Source organism: Schistocerca serialis, chromosome 1, assembly GCF_023864345.2.
Source record: "Schistocerca serialis cubense isolate TAMUIC-IGC-003099 chromosome 1, iqSchSeri2.2, whole genome shotgun sequence".
NCBI lineage: Eukaryota > Metazoa > Arthropoda > Insecta > Orthoptera > Acrididae > Schistocerca > Schistocerca serialis.
In genome coordinates, this window is record NC_064638.1 from 876,415,074 (window position 1) to 876,432,230 (window position 17,157).

Below are 17,157 nucleotides of genomic sequence, written 5' to 3' on the forward strand. Positions count from 1 at the left end.
TCCGACAGAAATTTTCATGTCACTAATAGGTATTACATCTGTACCTAATACTGTTGATGTCTAACAGTTCACAGTAAGTGAATAAATGTTGAGTAATTGAATATATTATAACGAAACATTCAACGTTCCATGCAGAGCCAATAATAAAATATTTTAATTTCATATTTTTCACAGATTTACTTTTGAAGAAATGTAAGCATCTCAGTAAAAAAAATATTACCCTTGGACCTATAATCATTAGTGGATGGACCAATAAACTACTCTCAAAAGTCTGTGCACTCCCCCCCCCCCCCCTTTCCAACACACACACACACACACACACACACACACGATGTAACATTATGCAACGATTCTGTAATTACTTTCTCTGGGTGGGGATGGGAGCAGGGATTGTGAACAACGCACGTATAAAATGGGACAATACAACATATGTAAAAGACATAACTCCTTTTGCAATAAACAAATTTATTTTACTGCAGTTGTTTTTACATGCCACACTAAAAAAAAAAAAATCACATTCATTGCAACAGTAACTCCAACACAACAGATACAAGTGTCATCCACTTCAACAAACATTATATGACAGTGGGTTTTCACAGTGGATTGTAAACTTTCATTTTCTTAAAGTGTATCGGTGATACTACTATTGACAGTGCCATAACATTGATATATTAACAGACACATTAACCTGGCACAGATGGTAAAATATAAAATAATGATCTTCGGTATATGCCATGGCCTATCCTTCGTAACCATCCCAAAAAATATAGGGTAGTGGCAGAGAACATTTGGTTGTACAATCCTGTAGTTTTGCTGTGGTACTGGATTTGTGATGTGTTTCTGAAAATAAATCAAAGGTATACCAAATGAATTATGAAATACTTTTTGACAGAACCTGGCAGTATAGAAAAGATCAAACATAAGTAGAATATCATCACTACATGTCAAATTAGAAAAGTATTAAGTATGTACAGATTAGTAACATGAATTTCGTATGTAGAGTACACCACTCTGTCACCAATTAGATATAAATCAACATCTAATGAAGTACCCATGAGTAAAATCTTCTACATCTGAACAAATAATAAGGTATCAAATGCTTAAGCACACATCCAGCTAACCTGATCACATATTGCATCAAACTGTAAGTGATAAGCTGGAGATAGACACTAGTATGTAACAACTGTCATTTTGTGGGTGCATCTTCAAGGCATTAAGCATTCTCACATCACCTTTACAATATATACATTTACTAATGAGGCATGACATAAATAAACAATCACAATTTCCACTCGCTGGCAATAATAACATCACTGCAAATCAAGTATTCACCCAAAAATAAAGCACAAAAAATCCTCAAAATTTAACCAAAAAAATTACAAAAATGAAACTATTGGTGTTGTAAATTTCACATGACCTATATATCTCTAATGTAGACCTCAATACCAGTAACCCATACAGAACCAAAAACTCAACAATTTTCACTTGACCTACACAGCTCAACGAAGCCCTCAATACCATGAACCAACCACTCTAAAACATGGTGTTGCAAATTTCACTTCACCCTCTTACCTCAAACAAAGCCCTAGATACGACACTTTCACTTACTCTATCTAAACCAAAGTTCTCAGTACAACAAATCAAACCATGTTCACATGACCAACAGAAATGTATCCTAAACAATGATAGTACATCAGTACACATGATACCTAGCAATAACATTCCAACAATTACTGAAGACTAACAAGGAAATCCCGAAATTTCATGAAAACTTTCACCACCACCAATTTCAATATATACAAACAACTTCGCCCATTGCAACAAGCAATGAGCTACTCATAAATATCTATCTTCTTCACCACAGAAGGGAAAAAAAAAAAAAAAAAAAAAAAAAAAAAAAAAAAAAAAAAAAAAAAAAAAAAATTTAAATCTCCGACCACAAGAAACACATGGCACTATTATTTCCAAACATAAACATGAATCCATCAGCTCAAATATGCAAATTCACAGTAACTCACCAGAAAGCCAGCACAAATTCTTTCAGTACCACCATGAAACATTCAATTCATGTCAAACTACTTACTAACAAACATACAGCACAACAGAGAGCCACCAAATACTACAACATAATCTACAAACACACACACACAGACTCAAAACAAGGCTCACCATGACATTACAGGTCAAAGCAGATGGGTGTAGCGTCAGCACTTGACCTTGTGCGAATAACCTCAAGTTATCCTCAGGTAGGAAACAGTGATGAGGTAATGACTGCCAATTGGCAAGAAAACAGGACTAAATTATCAAGAACGAAACTTAATTACAGTTGGAACATTTGTTCAGAGTTCGCATCTTTTTGGCACAACCCAGAAAGGCCAGCACTGCCTGCTTTGCACTTAGGATATCTTTCTCACTGTACTGGCCCACAAACAATACTTTTATTCAATCTATCCTACAGCATTTTCTTTCCAAGCAGCGCAGCTAAGATCTAAAAATTGTCCATTCTAACACTTACATCCTTAACCATTTACTCGCTAATGGTCCTTATGATTAATAATGAAGAGTGAATTTACTAGACACTGATTTGATTTAAGAATGTTCTGAATGTCAGGCGAGACATTCATATGAACCCTTACCTGCTATTTCAGCATCTTATTTTGCAAATGCAAATTTCCCACAGTATCTCCAGTTTCGCTGCATTTCTCTTCCTGTTTTTAGCGAGTTTCATCGCTATATACTTCAGTGACTAAAAATAAAGTCCAACAACTCCATTAATTAACATCTCAACATGTTTAAACGAGAGTTACATTTGAAGAAGCCTTCCAACAGCCACTACAACAGTACTACGTTGCATACAACACAGCTATGGAGCTAAATCTGCCGTTTATAAGGTTCATGAGTACAACACAACACGTGCAGCTTGAGCACATACGCCACAGTATTAAATAAATCATATACATTTATATTCTATGGGAAAATACGATACTAACCACAATCATTTTAACTTATAAGCGTGTTTGCATCCCAGAATGCGAATGTATATTACGTTTCCTGTTTTCTCTCCAACAATTTTGCGTTCCGTTTCTTGTCTCTTAGAATTCACAATACCACAAAGCCTATAACTGAGTTACTACAACAGTTCCATGCGGCATCTACCTCCTGGACGCAAACAATAACAACCACAGATCTTTCTACCCGCCAAAAATTTCGTCTTCGAAAATAATACTCTCAGTGCTTTCGACTGGATGTGGTAACTTCTGTGAACTACGTCACTTCCCGTGTTTCGCTGCGCTAGAGTCTAGTGCGTCGTAAGCATAATGTTTGTTTCCAGCCATTTCCCACGTAATTTCCGAATTATTTGAGTCATTTTCTTGCCTCCAAGAGTTTTTGTAGTATCATAAGGTATATATGCATCTAAAAATGATTCTAAAATAAGCCCAAGTACGGACAAAAACCATTAATAGAGTGGCTAGCTGCAACACATTCGTGAAGAAACGCTTGTGACATTGGACAGAATTGCAGCTTACCACATTGATATCAAAAGAATATAAACACATAGTTCCACATGTAAGAAGCGCTGACATGTACCTTTACATGCAAAAGCGATCGACGGCTTGTTTAACATTCTGTAGGCCTACTGTGTTTGTCATTGTCGCCTGTTGCCACAAGTACGACCTTCATCTTTTTATTATTCTAAGTGGGACAAGCAATTGCCAAATAGTTTGAGAAATTATGCTGAAAACATTATAATGACCTGATTACATTTCACGAAAAACCAAATGTTTGAATAATTTTCAAACAAACTGTCAGTGAACAAGGTGCTAACAGCATAAGGTCATCACACAAAAGAAGCAAGGAAAATTAAGTGACTAACAACAGAAGTGAATGAAATACATACCAAAGAAATCAGCAGCCAAATGAGCTAACTTCTTCAGTTTCTTATTTGCTTTCTTGTTGTTAGAAACTAAGTCTTGATTCCAATATTTGAGCCAGTAAACGAGTCTCACTTTAACAAATATCTTGATCAACAACAGCTTAGCTTCTTCACAACGTCCAGGAGGAAAACTTGGGATAGCCATCAACAAGTTATAGCGTCCCCAGTGCCAAGTTTTTATCATGTAGCCGTAAAATAATAATTTCTCTGTGTAGGTTTAGATTGCAAAGAAATAATTTATGACAGAATGATCCAAAGAGACGACAAGATACGCTCTTTTGTTAATTTTTTAGTCGACTTCACTTCTTCACTTGTCTTTATGGTGACAGATGGACATCTTGCGAGTGCTGGCAAATGTAAGCATATTTGTATGAGTTAAGCATATAATATACTGATTTAATATTATTGTGCACTTTTAATTTGTAAGAGGTGATCCCGATTTCACGTCCGCCTTCCTTGAATTAACCTGCATTCAAGTAATTCACAGCTCAAGAAACGCAGCGGCCGATGCAGCCAACGACGCCATTACGTGGCGATATTAACTTATGAAAAATTAGCGGAAGCGGAAAACTCGCCCGCTATTAGCATAATATCAATTTTTCTCCACAGCCACACGAAGTTGCAGAAATACTTAGCTTTAAGATTCTTATTTTCAGTACCATAGCCGAGACCCAGAGCCAGGACTCTGACTACAATACATTGGTTAACGGAGGTAAGAAAAACACTCTCGCGCATGTGTGGGCCGCAATTTTAATTAATAACTAAAGATTTCTTGCTTTAAAGTGAACTGACTAGCCGAGGAAATTAATATGAAAAGTTTATTACATTGTTCAACTTAAATATCATTTTTATTAAGGCCCACCACGTAAGTCGGAAACAATCAAAAAATAATAATAACAATAATAATATATATATTAAATTACGACGGACACGAGATTGACGCCACAACTTTGGGGCCCGATTAATATAATTCTATTGTAATGAATGTAATTATGTATGTGTCTAATTGTTGTAAAATATTAATGCTTGTATGAATTCTTTTACATTTACAACAACAAAACCACACCCTGAGGAGATCTGGAGAGGAAAAAGTGTAGAAAAGAAAAAGGATTGCGAGAAAGAAAAATAAGTAAGGTAAGGCCTATTGTGCAAGCATCCTGTGTAGCTCTGTGCGGAATATCTAACCCATGTGCACATGAGATACCTTCGGTGTTTTGTGTATTTATGTGTTTATTTTTGGAGGGGATAATTATTCGTTTTGTGTATTTTTGTGTTTATTTTTGGAGGGGATAATTAATCATGTGTGTATCAGTGTTAAAGATTCGTCTGTGCCTTAAAGTGAATTTAGTATGGGTAAGATAGGACAACCTAAAGCATCCGTACCAGAAGAACAAAATTCTGTTAATATGGAAAGTGAGGATCATTTGCAATACGTAAACGAGTCCCAAGCCACCGCCTCGGATAACATAATTTCCGGAGCGGGGGGCGAGGATCTGTGGACGGTGAATGACGCTCCACAGCAGATTGGGAATAGAGTAACAACTCCACTGCCTGGGCAGGTGGGCCAATTGAGTGCTAGATTAAGCGGGGCACCAGTATGCTCACCGATTGCAGACACATTTGCAGAATTTCTGCGCAGGTTAGAAGAAAGAGATAGGGAAAGAGATCAGAAACTGGCTCAGATGCTCCATGAGCAAGAGCAACAAAGAGAACAGAAAGAAAGGGAAAAAGAAAGAATGGCAGAACAGAGGGAGAAACAAAGAGACGAGAAACTGGCTCAGATGCTCTATGAGCAAGAGCAACAAAGAGAACAGAAAGAAAGGGAAAAAGAAAGAATGGCAGAACAGAGGGAAAAACAAAGATACGAAAAACTGGCTCAGATGCTGCATGAGCAGGAGAAAAAATTAACGCAAAAGCTCATTGAGCAAGAGCAGCGCAGTGAAGCAAAACTCGACAGTATCCAAAGCGAACTAGCCGAGATGCGGGACGCGTGCAAAGAAATATCCGATCTTGTGCAAAGCTTAGCCGGCGAAATGCAAAAATTACAGATATCGCAGGCTGGGCTTGAAGATAATGTCCAGACTTTAACCAACCGCATAGATAATGTGGAGATAGATGCACGGAAAAGTATTGACACATATTTGGAAGTGCAAGCTCAAAAAGTAGAAAAAGAATTAAATGAATGGAAGGATCGCGAGATATCTGCAAAGATTGAAAGCGACGTAAAAACAGCTGTAGAACAAGCGACTGCGGCCGCGAGTGTAAATATTGACGCTAGCGCTGCCGCACTACATGCCGAATTAACACAGATTAAGTCCCGTGTGACTGCAGAGTTGCCAAATTGGCAACAGGAGGTCGTGCGGAGACTGTCTGCGTAGGAAAGCAATGTAAACAGTGGCGGACAGATCATGAATCTGACTCCGCGCACTGATTACTATAATAACGCTGACGGTAGGCAGGGTGCGAGTGCGCAACCGCAACCTAATGCGAATTATGAGCACGAACAATATGCGATACCGTGCAGCGCACATCACAAAGTAATGAATGTCCCAGAATGTAGCAATCAGACGTGCAAAAAAGAGGACAATGTAATAAAACACAGGACATTCCAACCTTTCAGTAGCGAAAAACGAAATGTCCACCCTGTTGTATTTATTAAGAGCTTCAGGAATGTGTTTCCCAGGACATGGACGGAAAGACAAAGAATACAGTTTGTGGTCTCCTTTATTCAAGGTGACGCGGCACTGTGGGCCACCGACGTGTCTGACAAATGTCTAACGATGCAACAGTTTGAAGGTGCATTCTTGCAAAAATTCTGGTCCGATAGTGTCCAAGAAAGACTACGAAAGGAGTTGTACAGTCCAGAAATGTGCAATCCTAAGATGGGAATGTTACGCAAATATTTCGAAAAGTATATAAACAAAACCAGGTACTGGGACGAGCCAATGTCCGATCGTGACATAATCAGATTAATTAAAATGAAATTAAAAGATATTTCATCAATGTGCCAGAATACGATATAGAACAATTCATGGAGATAGTGGAATCTGTTGACTTATTGATCGAAGATATGAAAACCGAAAACAAGTGGAACCATGCAGGCTGTAATCAACAAAAGGCCGATTACAATAGCAGCCACAGTAATGGTAGTAACTTAGTACCAAATGATAACGGGAATAGGGAAGAGCACCGGCAACAGAATCGAGGCACAAACAGTGGCAATGGTTATAATGGCAACGGTTACAATCGTCAAAATCGAAAGAGACATCATTATGGACGCATGAGTAATGGATATAATGGTAACGGCAATCCGCAATGGCGGAACAACCGAAACCAGTGGCGTGGTAGTAATGAACCGACACCACAGTGGCAACAAAACACAACACCACAATGGAACGCCAACCCTGGTCCATCACAGAACATGTCAGGAAGTTACAACCGACCACCGCAAAACCAGAGCCATACACAGTATCAAAATACGCCATCGGGGAGGCAGGGCGGACAACCCAACAGTAGCAACAACAACAACCAGAACCACAATGTGAGGTTAGTGGAAGTGACAGACAACTGTCAGCCCACTAATGCTCATCCGTTAAACTAAAGACAGCCACAATACGCTCTCCGTTGTTGGCTGCAGGATGGTGTAGTGAGGGCAGATTCACGGATGACAGCTATTAACTTTGTATGCTGAGATACAATGAGGGAATAAAAATAGAAAAGGAACTTGTAGACATACCGCAGAAATGTAACCGAACCGACAAAAGTGTTGTGCAGGCTATATTGCAAGCAGATATGTACGGAGCACCAATACAGATAATAGTCGATACCGGTGCGTCAACCAATGTCATGAGTGCAAATTTTTACAAGTACTTGAGTCAAAATAATAGAATACCAGTATTGCCAGTGAAGAATTGTCGTGTAACAGGTGCAATAGGTGCACAATCTCATATCATAAAGCACCAGGTGCAAGTCGAGTTTACGGTAGGAAATGAAGCAATTAAAGGCTCGTTCCTAGTAGTTAAGGGATTAGGTGTTGCTTGCATCCTGGGGATGGAATTTTTACGCCAGAGGGACGCAAAAATCGACCTCTTGTGCGGGGAAGTAAGCCTTATGAATGAGGATAGACGTGTAATTTTGCCATTGTTGAGGACACGGGAAGTGCACGGTAAATATTGCCGGAGCTTTCAGTCGAGATTCGAAGGAATACAGGTAATGAATTTATATTCTGACTTAAGTACAAGACAAGCATATTATAAAGAATTTATTACTGAAGATAAAGAGGAAAAAAGGAAACTGATAGCCATGAAAGTTAGGGAGTGAGAACATTTGACTGAAGCACAACAAAACGAATTGACTCAGCTACTTACAGATTATGAGAATGTGTTTTCGGAAAAACCCGGTGTTATCGAGGGCTACACCTATAACATCGAAGAGGTACCTCACGATACTTTCTGTCACGCAAACTACACCATCCCGTGGTCAAAGAAGGAGGCAGTTATGAAGGAAACAAGAAAAATACTTACAAAGACTTAAAGAAGTTTGCTCAGTAGAGCAACTTTTACATTTGTGTGTAGTAGGTTAAGTTCATAGTGTATTTTTTTTCTGTGTGTAAATGTTAAGATTTTAGTGTAACATTTAAAGACAATGAGGCGCACAAGATTAGTGCGATTCAATTTTGTAGATGTTAAGGAATAATAGTATTTTTAAACAATTGCATTTTGAAAAAAAATGAACGTAGATTTAAGAATATTTTAAAAATTTCATGTTGAAAAATGCTAAAAAAAATATTAAAGAAAATTCAATAGCATGCAATGATGACAGAATTTTTCATTAGTGTGTCATGAATATTTTTGAACTGTAGTAGTAACGCAACTTATGAAATTCAATATTATAGTGTATATGTTGTTCCATGTATTTATATCTATATCGATCTTGAAATATGCTCAAGCATAATTTACTTAACAATATGAGTGCAGGATGTACATCACCCAAGGTACCTCATGTGTTGTGGACAAGGTACAAAGCAAATCAGTAAATGCGACTACCGCTTAGCAGTGTTAAAATATATTGCCATCTGCTAAGGCAGAGATTTGCACGAATTTGTAGTGTAAACAAAAGTCACAAATCTAACATTAATCTAGGAACTTGCACGCTAGGCCTAGATTATAAAATGTGTACGATAATGCGAGAGGCAAAGTTTTGTAAAGTCGAGCCTGGCTCTGGAGGGCAAGTATGCAATGAGTGGGCAGACATGACATGGGGACTTACCTCAGATGAGACGAAAATACAATTGTATAGTCAAAAAATCTGAAGGCAAGTACGACTCTAAGTGGAAAATGAAGAGAGATAATTAGTGCGAGAGACTGGTAAAATCCAGCACGTGCCAAAATCCAGTTCAGACTGAATGAAATACATTAGTATTTGTGAACTAATCGAAACAGTTACTTTAAACAGTGTGAAAAACTGTGAAGGTGAAACTGTGATATGGACAGTGAAGTGCTAGTATTGAACGTTCAACAGCGGTGAGGACGCCAAACGCCAATATTACGCACGAAAAACTGTGAATTTGCTTATAAATGTGAACTGTTAACGTGAAGTGAACCGACAGTCAATATTTTTGGGACAGACTGTAGTTTCAGTGAGCACAATAATGCGAGATTGGAATGCGATGCGTGGACTGTTGCAAAACAGCGACCGCAGAAACGGCGAATGTTTGTGCTAAGCTCGTACTGGGACACTCACCAGTGCCTGCGAGTGCGGCGAAAACATAAATAATTGTATCAAGACAAAAACTGACGTGTAATGGAAACAGTGGCGCAACAAAACTTCATTCACGGGAGAAGATCCATGTCATGTATTCTGCAAGACAGTGCTAGCTTGACACTCGGAAACTGCCGAAAACTTAACAACTTCTGCCGCACTAATAAATGCTTCTTTCCCACTAGCGTAACCATCTTCAGCGGGAAACAAATATTACGTTGGTTGTGTGTATGTTTCATGTACTACGTCAGAGATGCGTAGCAGAGCTAACTCCTGCGAACAAGAGCAGGGGGCGAATATCATCCCACTGCGCCACGCTCGGGCGAGACAGAAGCGCATCACCAACGGTGCAGCCGATCAGCTGATTCTGACGTTCCGCGACGGCGAGAGACACGCTGGCGTCGAGCGGGCGTTGACCTCTCCGCAGCCGCCGCGACCGTCGAGCACCGAACACACCAACCGACGCCGTCGCGAGCTAAACGTCGCGGCGTAGATCATAAACGACACCGCAATCAATTGTTATAATGACCTCATTTCTTTGCGTAGTGCAACAAAACATTATTTGCACATGCTGTACTCCAATGACATCCCAGAAACATTTAAGTGAAAGTGACCCAAGTAGTTAGTCTGTCGCTCCGCCGAGGTTTTCCCCAGGTTTCCCTACGGCCGCGCCAAATGGGGAGCGAACAGTTGACACCCCTGGGACTTCAAATATTCCGGACTAACTCGTGATTGCATACCTTTGAACACTACAAAAGTTGCAACCCTAAAAAGAAGCAGCCAAAATGAAAGTAATTGTATTGTATGTCCTTTTGTAGATGACTATACGTAACCAATTGTATATCATATTTTTATGTAGATAACTTCATCTGTATTACACTTTGTGTGCAACACACCTCAGTAATTACAACATACGATGTGACATATGTAAACTGTGAAAGAAAAATCTGCGTGTGGACACTGTGGACATGAAAGAGGAAATATTTATGTCAAAAAAAAAAAAAAAACACGAACATTTTTTATGACATAAACATTTCGGGGGGCAATATAGCGTCCCCAGTGCCAAGTTTTTATCATGTAGCCGTAAAATAATAATTTCTCTGTGTAGGTTTAGATTGCAAAGAAATAATTTATGACAGAATGATCCAAAGAGACGACAAGATACGCTCTTTTGTTAATTTTTTAGTCGACTTCACTTCTTCACTTGTCTTTATGGTGACAGATGGACATCTTGCGAGTGCTGGCAAATGTAAGCATATTTGTATGAGTTAAGCATATAATATACTGATTTAATATTATTGTGCACTTTTAATTTGTAAGAGGTGATCCCGATTTCATGTCCGCCTTCCTTGAATTAACCTGCATTCAAGTAATTCACAGCTCAAGAAACGCAGCGGCCGATGCAGCCAACGACGCCATTACGTGGCGATATTAACTTATGAAAAATTAGCGGAAGCGGAAAACTCGCCCGCTATTAGCATAATATCAATTTTTCTCCACAGCCACACGAAGTTGCAGAAATACTTAGCTTTAAGATTCTTATTTTCAGTACCATAGCCGAGACCCAGAGCCAGGACTCTGACTACAATACAATGGTTAACGGAGGTAAGAAAAACACTCTCGCGCGTGTGTGGGCCGCAATTTTAATTAATAACTAAAGATTTCTTGCTTTAAAGTGAACTGACTAGCCGAGGAAATTAATATGAAAAGTTTATTACATTGTTCAACTTAAATATCATTTTTATTAAGGCCCACCACGTAAGTCGGAAACAATCAAAAAATAATAATAACAATAATAATATATATATTAAATTACGACGGACGCGAGAAAGTCCACATATAATTCACCATAGTTTTTCTTGTGGAAATGTTCATTAAAAACTGAAGCCATCCGATTTTCACAATCCCTCAAAAATAAACAAACATTTTCACTGCAAATAACCAAGCTTCCAAATTTGTCTTCATAACTTTTGAAATGGCAATAAAAACTATCAAATCTTTGTGGAAGTTTCCTCTTCATCGTCAGTTGAGGTGGCTTATTTGGAATGTCAAACAGTGTGGGTACTGCATTCCACACGAGTTTGTTATTGTCTGCGTTCATGAACTGGTTTTGTTCGAAATGTAGCGAACAAAACCTAATACTATTATACAGGTAAACTGGGTCTTTCTTCATAAGGTCTTCTTGTCTGCTATTAACTAGCCATTTTCTGCCCCTAAAACGAAACGTACATCATTTACACATGTATATAGTTTGCAAGTGAGTCCTGACGATAGAGTTTAGTAATATGATGGTATATACCTCTCAGGATCCTTAGGAAACCTAAAAAAGACAGCTGTGGTGTCTTCTTCCTGTTGTTGCTGAAATTTATTGCGCTACAAACGGTCCCGATGGTAAAAACCATTGTATAAACTCACAGTTTAACCTACCGGCCGCTTGGGGCGCCCTTGGCGCGGTAGGCAACAAAATCGAGGCCAAGTGTCGCGACTGTTATGTTACGTCAGACTGTGGTAGTATACCGTTCAGTGTGTCATCGCTGTAAACAAAATCGACAGGCGTCTAAAGCTAGCGAAATAAGGGATGCTCAACTACCGGACCTACCGATAGATGGCTCTACCAGCTGATCACTATCGTCTGTATTGCCCGCCATATTTGAATTTGCCAAGAAGTTTCTCTCGGTCTGTACGGTGTATAAGGAATTACGGATTATCGAAATGGTGATTTCTTGTTCTGCTTTCAATTGTACCAAGCGATGGAGTAAGGAAAGTGACTTACCATTTCACAGGTAGTAGGACTACCGATACAGTACGACAACAATACAGACTTAGTGCGTTTGCTAATTCGATGTTTTTGAACAGGTTTCCTCTAAAGCACCCAGAGCTGCTGAAGAAGTGGATTACTTCCGTGACGCGGAAAGATTTTAAACCTACGTCTTGCAGTTTTCTTTGCAGAAACCTTTTCCGACAAGATGATTACGTAGTGAGCCCTGGAATGTGGAAGAAACGTCTCAGACGTCAGTTTTTGGCTTTCCGACACATTTGATGCCGCCAAATAAACAGCCACGACGACATGTTGGGATTTTGAGTGACAACGATGCTTCTCCATTTGAGGTAGCTTATTAATTTCCTTGCTATGTGTGTGCTTTTGACTTTTGTGAATTTATTTCGTACGGACACAAATGGGCTACATAGGTCTAAGCAATGTTGTAATACAGTTCCATATTTTTGTTTTTAGCGTTCTGTCCTGGAATCCGTGCTTGATTTGCCCTCTGCAGAAGCTAGTGATTGCGTGGAGAATGTTGTCAATGAGAATTCTTCCGTGGAAAGCATGTCCCATTTATCCAATGCAGAAGCTGCGAATTGTGTCGAAAACGTTAGTATAAGTTTTCTTATAATATTTTTTCATCAAGCCTTGAGTTATTTCAATCATATATAACGAAATTATTTCTTTATTTCAGAGTGCAGTTGGTTCTCAAGTAATTGATTGTGGTATACAGTAGAAATGGAAGACATGGCGACCGAAACTTGCAATTTTTTCTCAGACATTGTTCACGAATTAAAACGTAAACTGAAGTGTGTCCGAGAAAAACTTCGAAGAAGAGAGAAGAAAGTGTTTTCCATGGATAACATCATAAGTTCATTGAAGGAGAAGGGCCATCTTCCTGAGAAGTTACATAACTTCCTCAATCATCAGAAAGGAACACAAGTGGAATTAGTGTGCAATTTAGTGGACAACTCTCTCTCGTCAAAGGGTAATAGATACACAACAAATGTGAAAATGTTTGCGATGGCTGTGTACTTTTATTCACCAGCAGCATATGAATACCTGCAAAAATTAATGCCTCTGACCCGTAAATCATTGATTTCCAAATGGGTGGCAAGTGTCGACTGTGAAACTGGCTTCTTAAAAGATGTTTTTAAGTACGTTGATTCGAACCCAATTGTAAGGGACCAGTTCAGCGATTCATGTCTAATTGTAGACAGTGTGGCAATTAGGAAGCAAGTAGTTTGGGACCAAGGAACTAAGCAATACACAGGTTTTTCAGAGTTTGGTGGGGAAGTGCCTCAGTCAAAAGAAGTAATAGAGGCATATGAGGCTCTGGTTTTCATGCTTGTCTCTATTAAAGGCAAATTTATATACCCGATTACATATTTCTTTATCAACGATGTACAGGCAAATAATCAGGCCACACTGATAAAATCCGCTTTAGAGAGCTGCATAGTTCTGGCATTAGGGTTTGGTGTGTTACATGTGATGGCTGCAAGGTAAATATAAGCACTTTACGTACACTTGGCTGTACTTTAAATTTTTCCAAGGGTGATTTTAAAAGCTACAATGTTTATTGTATCTTGGACATGTCATGTGATTAAGTTTGCCAGAAATGCTCTAGCAGAAGTATCTGCTATTGAGTCTCCAACTGGCATTATTAGATGGCATTTCATTGAGCAATTGAACAAGGTACAACAAGAAGAAGGTATGACATTTGCCAACAAACTATCAGGACAACATATAAGTTATGTAAATAGAAAAATGAATGTTTCATTAGCTCCACAGACTTTGAGTTCTAGTGTGGCAGATAGTATAGTGTTTTTGAGGAGGGCTGGTGATCCAAATATTAAAGGAAGTGAAGCAACAGTAGAATTTTTGTATAATATTGATAGGATTTTTGATATTCTGAACTCCAGAAATCCATTAGGTAAAGGGTATAAGAGCCCCCTGAGACTTGACAACAAATCTTATTGGCTTGGTATTTAAAATAAAATAAAAAAACTGGTTCAAATGGCTCTGAGCACTATGGGACTTAACATCTATGGTCATCAGTCCCCTAGAACTACTTAAACCTAACTAACCTAAGGACATCACACAACACCCAGTCAACACGTTGGCATTTTCAGACACACTGAAAATTATATCAAAAGCTTAAAAATCTTTGGTGTTCCATTGCTGCTCCATGCAAGAAATACTTTTGCTTTTGGGATAATTTTCAATATGCAATCAGTAAGGCACATAGCTCTGACAAGTATGCTTCGTGTTGAATCTCCTTTGAAGTATTTGCTAACATATAAACTGTCACAAGACCACATAGAGCTTTTTTTCCCCTGCATTCGGTCCAGATGTGGTTGGAACAACAATCCAAATGCATACCAGTTCAAATGTGCCATGAGAAAGTTGCTCTTGGGTAACAATATCACTGCAATGAATGGGAATTGCTCAAATTTTAATGTGTGTTGTTTGCCACCTGTTTATGATTTTCATGCAAGAAAGCATGTAGTAGAAAGTGATGAAAGTGCTGCAGAAAATGAAGTAGAGGAGTGGTGTGCACTTCTTGATACGATTAAGTTCTCATTTCACAAGTAAAACATACTCTATTATATTGCAGGGTATGTGTCATTGCGCCTTTCAAGGCAGATCACATGCAAAGACTGTCTTCACATACTGAAGCCACCAGTAGTTAAATCTGCATTAGAATGTGATTCTCTCTATGCTTTTCCCAATATGGCCAATAAAAATGCATTTGTAAATTTTGTTAACCGGGGAAAACTGGTTAAAACAAGTGACTGCGTGTACTCTGTTGTAGAATACTCAGAAACTGTTTCAGATGTTTGTGATTGCTGGGGATATGCGACAGAAATATATACAGGCCAAGATTTTGCATTGTGTTAAAAATAAATTTGTAGATTACCCATTTCCTGCTCTTGGTCATGATTACCATTATGAAATTAGGATTGAGGACTTACATCAGACTCAACTTGTTTGTAAGATTGCATCCCTATACTCCTGAATACGCTTAAAAACATGTGGAAAAAAAGCCTGCTGAGAAAATTTTAAACAACAAATCAAGTATAAGGCAGAAGTTAAATAAACTCGTATTGTTTAATCATGTATAGTGCTCAAATTGGAAAAATTATGTAACGGGACATTCTATGCAGATGGGTGTGACATTTTGACAGATTTGTTAAAACTATTTTGTCCATAGAGTTGTTGTTGTGTAATGATGAACTTCAAAATATGAATCACATTGAAGTAAAATTAAGTCTTTACGTCCTGTGTAGATATTGTAAAAAAATTATAATTGTTTATTATATAAGCTTATTTTAAGATGTTTGGTGTTACAAAATATGCACTTGCATTAAAAACGGGTGATTTGTGTGAAATTAATGAAAAAAAATGTTCTGAGACTTATTTGACAGATGGCTTTCAGTGTGAGAAAATATTTCCCTCAATAATTACGTTAACTTGAATTTTTCACTTAAAGAAAACAGTTTAATCACAGGATGAGTGTGATCTAATGGAGTATGCTGTGGCCCTTTGTTTCAAACAGTAATGTTTGTGGATACTCTGCAACATAAGAGCAATAAAATTGTTACTCTGTTAATTCTTGTTTTAATACTTCCTATAATGAACACAATGTTCCAGTTGGTCATAAGCATTCTTATTACTTTATAACCATTCTAGAATGAGGGGGCCTGAGTCAGGCAAAACCTGTCTTTATTTTGCTAGGATGTCTTTCTATTATATTTTCCTGTGTCGAGGGGGGGGGGGATGCAAATAATCATATAGAATTATCTTTCTAGCACTACAAAGTACGTAATACAGTGATTACAGGTACACCTGGAAATCTAGGAAATTTCAGTATTCATGTTACATGCCTAATTTTCATCAACATTTACCTTAATTATACGGTTACACTTTTTTCTGATTTGAACTGTGTACTACATGTTAAAAAGATTTTGTTTGGTCATAGTAACAAAAGCATTTCATTTTGTTAGTTCATATGTCCCATACGGAACTGAAATTATCAAGTTATGATGACAAAGGAAGGAAATAACATTAAGGAATCTTACTTCACAGAAATTATGTAACAATGGTTACACTTTTTGCTAGTTAACTTTAACATAAGCCATTTGGTTTCCATTAAGAGTGATAGCAGTTGCACGAGTCACGTAAAGAACAAAGTTTCCCATAGGGAACTAAAGTATTTTACGTTTGAGTTATTGCAGACGCAAAGTATTGTGATCTTCATATTTCTATTTAAAAAAGTTTGTAACTCAATTTCACAGACATTTTGGAATCTGTGCATACATGTGTGTAGCAAGGTACTTTTCATGTGCCATGTGGAACCTTTAATTTTCTGGTTTAAATATAGTTTATTTCATGAATTACCTTAAATACCAGCACTGTCTGAATGCATTATTTACCATTTAGAAGAAGAAATACTAGTGTACAGAATAACAAACCTCATGAAAAATGAGAGAGATTGTTCTGTACAGAACTTGGAATGGTTCTTTATCAATAGCAGGTAAAAAAGAAGCCTTCTATTAAATGTTCAAAGAAACCAGTCAGTACCTCTTAATTCACCATAGAGGTGATACAGTAATAAAACAATTTACTTTTTTCAGAATTTCTGCTAAGTATTAAAAGAGTGAAGACCTATTCCATTAGTATTTGCTTTACCAATAACCTG

The 17,157-nt window shown here is 38.0% G+C and overlaps 1 long non-coding RNA gene across 1 annotated transcript; it reads right to left on the bottom strand.

Moving 5' to 3' along the window:
- Nucleotides 1–505: 505 nt before the first annotated feature.
- Nucleotides 506–3,179, bottom strand: LOC126458435 (uncharacterized). The gene is made up of 3 exons (XR_007585635.1): nucleotides 2,991–3,179; nucleotides 2,637–2,746; nucleotides 506–840 (listed from the first exon to the last, which is right to left on the bottom strand). It is a non-coding gene; the product is annotated as an uncharacterized LOC126458435 (long non-coding RNA).
- Nucleotides 3,180–17,157: the final 13,978 nt, after the last annotated feature.